Source organism: Lissotriton helveticus, chromosome 1_1 (genome assembly GCF_964261635.1).
Source record: "Lissotriton helveticus chromosome 1_1, aLisHel1.1, whole genome shotgun sequence".
Lineage (NCBI taxonomy): Eukaryota > Metazoa > Chordata > Amphibia > Caudata > Salamandridae > Lissotriton > Lissotriton helveticus.
This window is the reverse complement of record NC_136057.1, coordinates 1,514,484,073-1,514,495,495: the sequence shown is the minus strand read 5'-3', so window position 1 is coordinate 1,514,495,495 and position 11,423 is coordinate 1,514,484,073.

Genomic DNA, 11,423 nt, shown 5'->3' with positions numbered 1-11,423 from the left:
GAAAGGCAGAAAAGAAAAAGTCGGGAAAGGGGGAGTGAGAGGACCCGGAGAGGAGCAGTCGTCGAGGCACCATTCAGCAGAGCCATGCCGGGTTCGCGGGCCATTACCCTAAGGGACTACGGGGGTAAAGGGGATCACAGCATCATCCACTAAGCGCATCGCCCGCAGCTTAGGAGGCATGTTTCTCGCATGCTCACTTTTGCACAGATAAGTCACCAGGGGCCGCCAAACTTTCTCAAAGCGTGTAGTGTGAGACTGTAATCTTGCTGACAGCATTTCCATAGTGATGACCTGCCAGAGTCTCCCAAACCATGCAGCAAGGGGGGGGGGGCTCCACCTTTTTCCAGTACAGGGCAATAAGTTGTCTGGCAGCACCCAGCATTTGCAAGGATATATTCCATTCACTATGGGTCAGGGCAAGCAAATTGGCAGGTTTGATTCCCAGCAAGACTGTACTAGCGGCATCAGGCAAAGGGAACCCCAGAACCCCTCTTATGTGGCTCAGAACTTCCTTCCAAAAGATAGCGATCGGGGGGGCATGTCCACCAAATGTGTAAAAAGTCCCCAGGCTCATGACGGCACCTCCAGCAACCGGGAGAGGAAGAGGAGAACATTCTGTGCAAGCGCTGTGGTGTATAATACCATTGCGTCATTACTTTGTACGCGTTTTCCTGCTGTGGTATGCTGCGGTATACTTTGGGGATATCTCCCCACAGGCGAGCCCATTGAGTCGGCGCAATATCGGCACCCAGCGCCGCGTGCCATTTTTGCTGGTACGGCTGCAAGGGGGGAGCCTGAGGGTGTTGCAAAATCCGATATATCTGAGAGATTAGGCCCTTCGTGTCAGTGCAGGAGCGGGCTAAACGCTCGAACGGGGTAAAGGCCCGGGTGGCCCCCGGGTACACGCGTCCGTCAAGGCCCAATGGCGCAATTGGAGAAATTGCAACTCAGCTTCAGGCGGAAGTCGGAATTCCTCTTTACAATGGGCAAAAGTCTTAAGGGTGCCCCCATCAAAGAGATCCGTAAGGACTCTGCAGTCGCCTTGCGTCCATTTACAAAAGGCTCCAGTGCGGTAAGCCGGTGGGAACCACGGGTTGTCTGCAATAGGGGTGTGCGGGGAGGGAAAAGTCGTGAGACCTCTCCGTACCGCTACCTTGTCCCACACGTTCAGTACTGTCCTCGTGGGCACTGCCAAATATGCACTAGGGGACCGCCCCGCTTTATGAATCCAAGCCAGATTCCAGATGGTACGGCCCGTAACCGCCCTGTCCATATGGAGCCACCCCTTCTCGCTCCGCCTGGTGCCCCACTCAACCACAAAGCGCAGGTGAGCAGCCCAGTAATAATCCACTAGGTTAGGGCATGCTAGCCCTCCGCGATCTTGCGGGGCCATAAGAAGTGCCTGAGAGAAGCAGGTTCTCTTACCACCCCATATAAAGTTAGTGCAGTCTTTATGCAGGGCTCGGATGTGTGGCAGGGGGATAGGTGTAGGAAGGCACTGAAACAGATAGAGGAGCTTAGGCAGGATAGACATTTTGATTGCGTTTAGCCTTCCCAGCCACGAAGGGATAAGCGGTTTCCAGCGTCTCAGGTCATCAAGGAAGGATCTGCGGCAATCCGTCCAGTTGAGTGCCGACCAATCCTCCAAGGAGGTGGTCAGGGAGAGGCCGAGGTATCTAATATGGTGATCAGTCCAGCGATAGGGGCATAACTGCTCCAGCGAGGGGACATCAGCCGGAGGGATCGTAAGGTTAAGTACCCACGATTTATCGTGGTTGATTTTCAGACCAGAGGCGCCCTCGAAGGAGCAGAGCGCTGCGTGGAGCGCCGGTAAAGACTGTCGGGGCTCCGTAAGGGTAAAGATGAGGTCATCTGCGTACAGCGCCACTTTATGGACTTGTCCACCCATCGAAATGCCGTGGATGCCCGGGTCTCGCCTGATCAAATCCGCCAGAGGCTCTATCGCCAAGGCGAACAATAATGGCGAGAGTGGACAGCCCTGTCTAGTCCCTCTCCCGATGGCGATCGGATCTGTCAACCTGCCATTCACGCGGATCCTAGCCTTCGGCGCAGCATAAGGCGCCATGATCCTGGCAACCATCTTTGGACGGAGCCCCACTTTACAAAGGACCGCCCGGAGAAATGCCCAGTCCACGCGGTCGAACGCCTTCTCAGCGTCCAACAAGAGGAGGCACGCCGGGATACGCAAATGGTGCGCCTTCCCCACCAAATGCGCAATTTTTCTCACATTATCGGCCCCTTGGCGGCCACGAATGAAGCCCACCTGGTCCGGGTCAACAAGGTCAGGCATATGGGGGTCCAATCGCTTAGCCAGCACCTTGGTGTATATTTTAAAGTCTGTATTGAGCAGCGCAATCGGGCGATACGAGGAGCAAAGCGTGGGGTCCTTCCCAGGCTTCGGAATTAAGGCTATTTCCGCCATCCCCATGTCCAGGGAAGGGCCCTGACCATCATCAAAAGAGGCGAAGAGCCGAAGGAGGTAGGGACTCAGCTGAGATTGGAACAAGCGGTAGAAGGAGAGCGGCAAGCCATCAGGGCCTGGTGTTTTCCCCATATTCAGTTCTTTGAGAGCCGAGGCTATTTCTTCCAGCGTTATCGACTCCTCCAGATGTTCAGCCGTAAGGGGGTGCAGCTTCGTCCCACTATAGTGCTCCAAAACTTCTTCCGACAGGGCCCAGGCCGGCGGGTCCGCCGTGTAGAGCGAGGCGTAATAATCCCGGAACGCCTCCATCTTGTCCCTTGCCGCCGTCGCTTGAGACCCATCAGGGAGCACCATGTTCGCTATATGGGATCTGGCCGCTTTGACCCTCAGTCGTCTCGCCAAGAGTTTCCCAACCTTATCCCCTCCGTCAAAGTGCAGCTGCTTCAGAGCCAAAAGAGAGCCCTCAGCCCTGTTCGCACGCAGCAGTCGCAGTTGGCCCCGAAGATTCGCCAGGCGGCGCCGCGTCCTCAAGGTGGATCCCTCCTGATCCTGCGTCTCCGCCACCCTCAGGTCCCTCACCAAGCCATCTTCCACCACCCTCCCCTCCCGTGCCCTCGCGATCGCAAGGGATGTAATGTGACCCCGTATCGTGGCCTTAAAGGCGTCCCAGACCACCGGAAAAGGCGTCTCTGGCAGATCGTTGTACTCAAAATAGGAGGTAATGGCTGTGCGAATGTCCTCAACAGACGCTGCATCTCTAAGGAGGTGCGGTGGCAAATACCATTTCCGTTCTCGGGGAGGGCCATCCCGCGGGTCCCGGAGAAGCAGCTCCACATGCGCATGGTCCGAGATGGATATGTCCGACATCCCGGCATCCACCACGTCCTGAAGGAGGTCATGGGACAAGAAGACATGATCAATGCGAGAATAAGAGCGGTGGGCACTCGAATAAAAAGAGTACTCTCTCTTATCCGGGGAGAAGTATCGCCAAGGGTCAAACGGGCCTAGGTCGCCAATCTGTTTGCGAAGCGCCAGAGACATCGCCCCCGCCCCGTGAAAGGAGCCCTCACTCCGGTCTATCCTCGGACACCACACCAGATTAAAATCTCCCCCGAGGACGATAGAGGGGCTACCCTGGAGTACCTGATCGCGCAAGAGGTCTCGGAGGAAACGATCCTGCGCCAGATTAGGGGCATACACATTGCACAGTATAAGACGGCGATGCCCCACCTCAACAGTCACCTTAAGGAAACGGCCATCACCACTTCGGAAGAGCCTATCCTCCCCCCGCCTGATGCCAGCTTTGCACAAAATCGCTACCCCTGCCGTTTTCGTGTCCGCCGCCGCCCAGTACTGGAGAGGGTACCTAGGATGTGCCATGCGCCCAGTGTCAGCCTGAAGAAGGTGGGTCTCTTGCATGAAAACGATGTCGGGGTCATGCCGCATAAGGTAATGCCATATCTGCTTGCGCTTATTGGGCGAGTTAAGGCCCTTAACATTAAGGGACAAGATCTTTAGGGGTCTATTCACATTACTTGCCATGGCAGGGAACCCTAAGATACGCAATCAGAGCCATCCTCATCAAGTCACACACCATCCATACACCCCAGACAAGGGTCCCTCCCTTCCCGACCCCATCCGCCACTCCACCCACCCTCCCAGGTCCCACACAGAAGGTAAGAGAAAGAGGAAAAGAGAAAAAGAGGAAGAGAGAGATAGTCAAGTAGATATTGGCAGTTATGTTTGTGGATCAACATATATTAAATACTGTGAGCCCAGCATTCCTTCTTGTAATGAGGAAGTGCGTTAGAATCAGATATTGCAAGCATTACACGCTCGAAGCACGTTAGAGAAATTGATGCAATTTGATTGGCTTCAAAATTACAGGGGTTGTCACATTAATGTTGGTATAGCCCACGCTTCGTTCTCCTCCTCTTGCAGATCTCTGAAGAAGGGGAGGGGCTTAAGTGTAATGTTGAAATACCCAGATTTCAAACACTCAGAAACTTGACTGTACTACCGTAGCAATCTGTCCAGGAAGGAGCTGTAAAGTAGCAGATTTAATTACCATATTTACAGATGTTGTATAATGCCAATAATGGCCCTTTTAAAAAGAAAAACACACATAGATGCTGCAAATCCCTGCTGTCGATTATCCCAATTTTACAGTCAAATGAAACCTTAGCCCCAAATCTCAGCTTTCCAGATGACCGCACCTCATAACTGTGACCACCCGATATTGGCATAACTTGAAATAAATAAGGACGAGGTATTCCAGATTCCCCAAAAAAGGCATATGTGATAGGTGTCAATAAACTAACACCAATCACTGAACTTTGATTCCAGATGTGCTACATATATTAGGTGAGTGTGGGGAGCAGGTGACAGAGGATAAGGTCAGTACTAAGCATGGGCGGATTTTGCGGATCCACGATTCACGAATTTGCGGATTCACGGATCGGCGGATTTGGGGGCGGGGCTTCGTCGAGTGTGTGGGCGGGGCCAAACGGACGGGGCTTCCATGCGAGTGTACATGCCTCTTGTGTGTATAAAAGGTCAGAGACTGATCAGAGCAGTAGATGTAGAGACAGAAGCTCAGTGGTCACATAACAGCACGGGGATTGCGCTCGTGAAGGTCAAAGATGCAAAGGCCTTTGTCCAGCGTCACAGCTGATTTTCGACGGTATATTTGGGAAGAAGGCACACCTGCCCAGCCTCCACAACGCTCACGATTGTTTTTGGGCTGATGAATGAGTCACTGAATGTAAGCTTCAACTAGGACACGTGCTGTATTGATATCTGTAAGTGCTTCCTGTTGAGGTTTAATTTTTGTGCCAGGACCATCGTGCCAGAATGAACCCTGCCCTTCATATTTATTCAAGAAGACACCACCGTTTTGTGCCCCTGCTGTAAATAATTTACGATGGCGCCGGCAAGCTGCCAGCGCCATCGTAAAAAAGTTACTTAATTAGCTTCAACAGGAAGCTTCAATTGGTAAAATAAAGCAGGCGCTCGAGCCCCTGCTGTATCTTATCTATTAGAGCTTCCTGTTGAAGCTAATTAAGTAACTATTTGAGGATGGCGCTGGCAGCTTGCCGGCGCCATCGTAAATTAGGCTTGAACTTTTGACCGAGGAATCCGCCGCTCGCGGATTGCGGATTTTCGGTAAATTCGCGAGAGTTCGCGGATCGCGAATTTACCGAAAATCCGAAAAATCCACGATCGGAGCGGATTTTACGCCCATGCTTAGTCAGTACATTTGTTTCAGCCTGGGAAGATTTTGGCAAAGGGTGAGTACTCACTGTCTACCTTCTCAAGGGCTTCTGAGGAAGGCTTCTTTGAATGTAGGGGTCTATGTGAAATGAAAATTCTTTATTTATTTTCTTACAACCATAAAGTATAACACTAAACTTTATAAAAAAACATAAGTTAAAAAACAGTTTCACAATAAAGTGCATCATTATATCTTGGATATGTAAAGGATTTTGCAACTCGTTAATAACCACATTCACAGGTTCAAGAGTGAGTCAATCAAAGTTAAAAACGTTACCCCTTGACAAATTAAGATATTTGATGATCCCTCCCCACCCAGCAGCTAATAGTCTGCCTACAAGTACGGATGTTAAGCTCTTTTAAAATTGGTTTTAAAAGCGTCCTTCTAGCTTCATTGACTATAGGACAGACAAACATCACATGGCATAGGGATTCATTATGATATCCACATAGTCTACATATTGTGGTTTGATATTTCCAATCCGTAAGCCAGCGCTGGAAGTAATTGTGCTGCCATTGTTTTTAAAAGATGGCTATATGACAGGCAACTTAATTTCAGTTGTAGCGGTTTGTATGTGAAGATTAAAGTTTGAGCCTTTGCTCTTATTGCACATTTTTGATCAGTAAAGGACATGCATCGCCCTAAATGTATGCCCAAATACTTGTAAGTGCCAACTTCCTCTATTTCTTTACCCTTGGCGAACCACCTGAATTTTTTTGGTCTTGGGCCCACTAATCGCACCACCTTAGTTTTTTTCCTGTTTATCTCCAGCTCCTAATGGTCGAAGTAGTTAGTCAGGTGGTCAATCAATCAATCAATCAGTACATTTGTAAAGCACGCTACTTACCCATGAGGGTCGCAAGGCGCTGAGGGGTGCTGCTCCTGCTCGAAGAGCCAGGTCTTGAGGAGCCTTCTGAAGGTGAGCATGTCTTGGGTCTGCTGCAGATTGGTGGGGAGGGTGTTCCAGGTCTTGGTGGCGAGGAAGGAGAAGGATTTGCCGCCGGAGGTTGTTCGTTGGATGATTGGGACGGATTCGAGGGCGAGGCTGGCAGAGCGGAGCTGGTGGGCAGGGGTGTAAAAGTTGAGTCTGTTGTTCAGGTAGGCTGGTCCGGTGTTGTGGAGTGCTTTGTGTGCGTGGGTGAGGAGCTAGAAGGTGATCCTCTTGTTGACGGGGAGCCAGTGCAGGTCTCTTAGGTGGGAGGTGATGTGGATGTGGCGGGGGATGTTGAGGATCAGTCAGGCGGAGGCGTTTTGGATGCGTTGTAGTCGTCACAGGTGTTTGGCCGGGATTCCTGCGTAGAGTGCGTTGCCATAGTCCAGCGTGCTACTGATGAGGGCTTGGGCCACTGTTCTTCTTGTTTCGGTCGGGATCCACATGTAGATTCTGCGAAGCATGCGGAGGGTGTTGTAGCAGGAGGAGGAGATGGCGCTGACCTGTTTAGACATGGAGAGGGAGGAGTCGAGGATGAATCCTAGGTTGAGTGCATGGTCCATGGGTGTTGGAGCAGTACCCAATGTGGTCGGCCACCAGGAGTCATCCCACGCAGAGGGGCTGGGGCCTAGGATGAGGACATCCGTCTTGTCCAAGTTCAGTTTCAGACGGCTGCTCTTCATCCACTCGGCGACGGCCTTCATTCCCTCGTGGAGGTTGGTTTTGCGGGTCCTTGGTGAGGGAGAGGATGAGCTGGGTGTCATCAGCGTAGGAGATGATGTTCAGGTCGTGCTGCGGGCCACTTGTGCGAGGGGGGCCATGTAGATGTTGAACAGGGTCGGGCTGAGGGATGAGCCCTGGGGTGCACCGCAGATGATGTCGGTGGCTTCAGATCGAAAGGGCGGGAGGCGGAATCTCTGGGTTCTGCCGGAGAGGAAGGACGGGGTCCAGTCCAGGGCCTTCCTCTGGATTCCAACTTCTTGGAGGCGTGTTCTTAGTGTGCGGTGGCATACTGTGTCAAAAGCAGCTGTCAGGTCCGGGAAGTTGAGGGCTGAAGTTTCGCCTTTGTCTCGCTGGTGCCTGATGTCATCTGTGGTGGCGATGAGGGCAGTCTCGGTGCTGTGGTTGCGTCTGAATCCGGATTGGGATGGGTCTAGGATGTTGTTGTCCTCAAGGTGGCGTGACCGCTGTATGTTGGCGATTTTCTCAATGACCTTCACCGGGAGGGGGAGCAGGGAGATGGGCCGGAAGTTCTTGAGGTCTTTGGGATACGCCTTGGGCTTCTTGAGGAGGGCGTTTATTTCGGCGTGCTTCCAGCTTTCCAGGAATGTCGCTGTGTCGAAGGAGATGTTGGTGACCTTCCGTAGTTGGGGTCAGCTTTGTTGAAAACGTGGTGTGTGCAGGGGTCTGATGGAGATCCTGAGTGGATGGAGTCCATGACCTTGCGTGTCTCTTCGTCGTTGATGTGGTACCAGGAGGTCAGCTAGTTGGTGCAGGTGGCGTTCGAGGTGGGGTCTGTTGCGGTCGGGGCAGATGAGGAGTTGAAGCTGTTGTGGATGTCGGCGAGCTTGTGATGGAAGAAGGTGGCCAGTGAGTCGCACAGATCTTGTGAGGGCGGGATGTCGTTGGTGTTGGCGCTGGGATTGGAGAGTTCCTCCACTATGTTGAAAAGTTCTTTGCTGTCGTGTGCATTGATGTCCGGTCGGGCTTTGAAGGATGTTCTTTTGGCTGTTCTGATGAGGTGGTGATGTCTGTGGGTGCGTCTTTGTGGGCTGTGTGGCTGTCTGGTGTGCGGTTGTGAAGCCATTTCTTCTCCAGCTTACGGCATGTACGTTTGGAGGTCTGGAGTTCTTCGGTGAACCAGGCACCTTTCTTGCTGGGGTGGTTGATGGAGGGTTTCTTGATCGGGGCGAGGGTGTTGGCGCAGTCGCCGATCCACTGTCTGAAATTTCAGGCGGCGGCGTCTGTGTCGGTGGGGACTGTGGGTGGGTTCTAGGTGAGGGTGGAGGTCAGCTGGTCTTCGGTGACTTTGCTCCAGCAGCTGTTGGGTGCGGTGGTGTGTGGTTTGTTTCTTGAAGGTGAAGTGGATGCATCGGTGGTCGGTCCTGTGGAGTTTGGTGGTATGGTTGAAGGTGACATGGGTGCTTGTGGAGAAGATGGGGTAGAGCGTGTGGCCGGTGGCGTGGGTGGGTTCGGTGACGAGTTCTCAGAGGCCGAGGTTGGCGAGGTTGTCGATCAGGGTGGCAGAGTTGGCGTAGTTGTTGTTCTTGAGGTGAAAATTCAGGTCCCCGAGGAGGATGTAGTCCATGGATGTGAGTGCATGGGTGCTGGTGAGGTCGGCAATGGAGTCGCTGAAGAGGGCCCGGGGTCCAGGAGGTCTGTAGATGAGTGTTCCTCTGAGGGTGGTGTTGGGGTCGGTGTGGATCCGGAAGTGAAGGTGTTCGGCAGAGTTGAGGGAGTCGTCTGCGAGGGTGTGGACCTGGAGGGTGGACTTGTGAACGATGGCTATTCCTCCTCCCATCCCGTTGCTGCGGTCTCTGCGGGAGATCTTGTAGCCGTCCGGGATGGCTATGGCGATGTCAGGCACCGAGGAGTAGTTCCACCAGGTCTCGGTCAGAAAGGCCTCATCTGGGGCGGCGGTGTCGAGCAGGTCCCAGAGCTCGACAGTGTGTTTGCGTGTGGAGCGGGCGTTGAGGAGTAAGCAGCGGAGGTGGTTGGGTCCGGTCCGTGGGGGTTTGGTGGTTCTGTCGCACGTGAAGGTGCAGGTGTGGCAGGAGAAGGGTCCGTTGATGTGTTTCAGGGGCAGCCTGGAAGCAGCGTTGGTCTCGTCCGGTGTTGAGAGAGAGGAGGGTGTTGGCGTTTTATCGGAGTCTGGCATCGTGGCATGCACGGGGTCCAGGGGTTATGGAGCCAGGCGCGGACGGGTGCAGATGGGCTTGCGGCCGGACAGCGGCCGCCATTTAAGGTGGTGAAGCTGTTCGGCAGCAGGGGGGGTGACCTGACCTGCAAACAGGGTCAGGGGTCACTCCTGCTGTCGAGCAGCGGCCGCCATTTAAGGTGAGGAGGGAGGGAGGATCAGCTGGGAGACAGGAGCGGGCGGCAAGGGAGTTTGGCCGCAGGGGCAGTGGCGGTAAAACAGCGGGGTACAGAAAACAAAAGAGGGGGGTGGGGGGGAGCGAGCTGAACAACAGTGGTCAAAAAACAGCACAAAAAAATAACAGAGATCACACAAAATCAGAGGACAATAAATCAAAACACAGAGCGAACCCAAAGGTCACGGCGGTGAGCTGCGGCAGGCATGACACAGCGGGCGCGGACTAGCGTACAGAACAGGGGCAGGCAGTCAGCTGGTGGAGCTGTTCGGCAGCAGGGGGGTGACCTGGCCTGCAAGCAGGCTCAGGGGTCACTCCTGCTGTTGAGCAGCAGCTGCCATTTAAGGCGGGGAGGGAGGATCAGCTGGGAGGCGGGAGTGGGCGGCGAGGTGGCGTGGCCGCAGGGGCAGCAGCGGAAAAAGAGCGGGGTACAGAAAACAAAAGCGGGGGTGTCGGGGGGAGCAAGCTGAACAACAGTGGTCAAAAAACAGCACAAAAAATAACAGAGATCACACAAAATCAGGGGACAATATATCAAAACACTGAACTTACTAAAGGTCATGGCGGTGAGCTGGGGCAGGCAGGACACAGCGGGCACGGACTCGCGCACAGGACAGGAGAAGGCAGTCAGCTGGTGGAGCTGTTCGGCAGCAGGGGGGTGACCTGGCCTGCACGCAGGGTCAGGGGTCTTTGTAAGCCAATAGGGGTTTGGCTTAAGACCACAATGTCATTTGCAATGAATGTAGGGGTTTATGAGTTAGCAGGAAAGTTAGGAATTGGTAAGATGGTGGGATTTGGAGGCCATTGGCATGTGCAATCTAGATTGCTCTTTTATCGACTCCACAATTTTGACTACCAACATATTGTCAGGACAATTAGATGTACAGTTAAGAATGGTAAATATACTTCCCATATGCACACCTTGACAATATGTTGGTAGTCCATAAGTGCAGGTGGATATTATTGACCTCAGTATTGTAACATCAATCCAATACCAGCAGGTCATTGTGCAGAATTACAGTTGCTGTTCAAAGAAAGCCAAAAGTAACTTTTCAACTGTAACTTCTGAATTTTTTTTTCCTGACCATTCAAACACATTACCCGATAGGACTCGTTTATAGCCGTTTATGTTTGTTATAGCACTGCCGGAGTTCATTACAGGATTGCTGAAATCTGCCTGCATGTTATCGGAATTGTTTGGAAAGAGATATATTAAACTGCATAAAATGCTGCAATTCCAGATACATTATGCTATGTTTCATTTCACAGTACGGTTTACACATGTACAATGTATATGAGTAAACAATGTATCTGTGTCATGTGAAGAAACAAGAGACTCAATTAAAAGAGGGTTGGGCAAGTGTGATTGTGTGCCCATTAATTAAAACAACCCCTACTGTTTATTGAAAGAAATTCTAGGTCACTCCGAATTGTGGTACATTATGAAGAAAGTTTGCCTTTGGACACATTTATACTTGCTATCAGAACTCCGCAGTGACTTGCAATGCCCCTACAATATAGAGAAGGGGCCACGTACAGCCGAATAATACGGAGGACGTTCGTCACCTCCCCCCATAGCCCACTGACGTTTGGCAGGTCTTAACATACAAATACATGAGGGTTTGCCCTGGACTGGACTTGGGATATTCACACTCACCTTATGTTATTGATCAAAACGTTCAT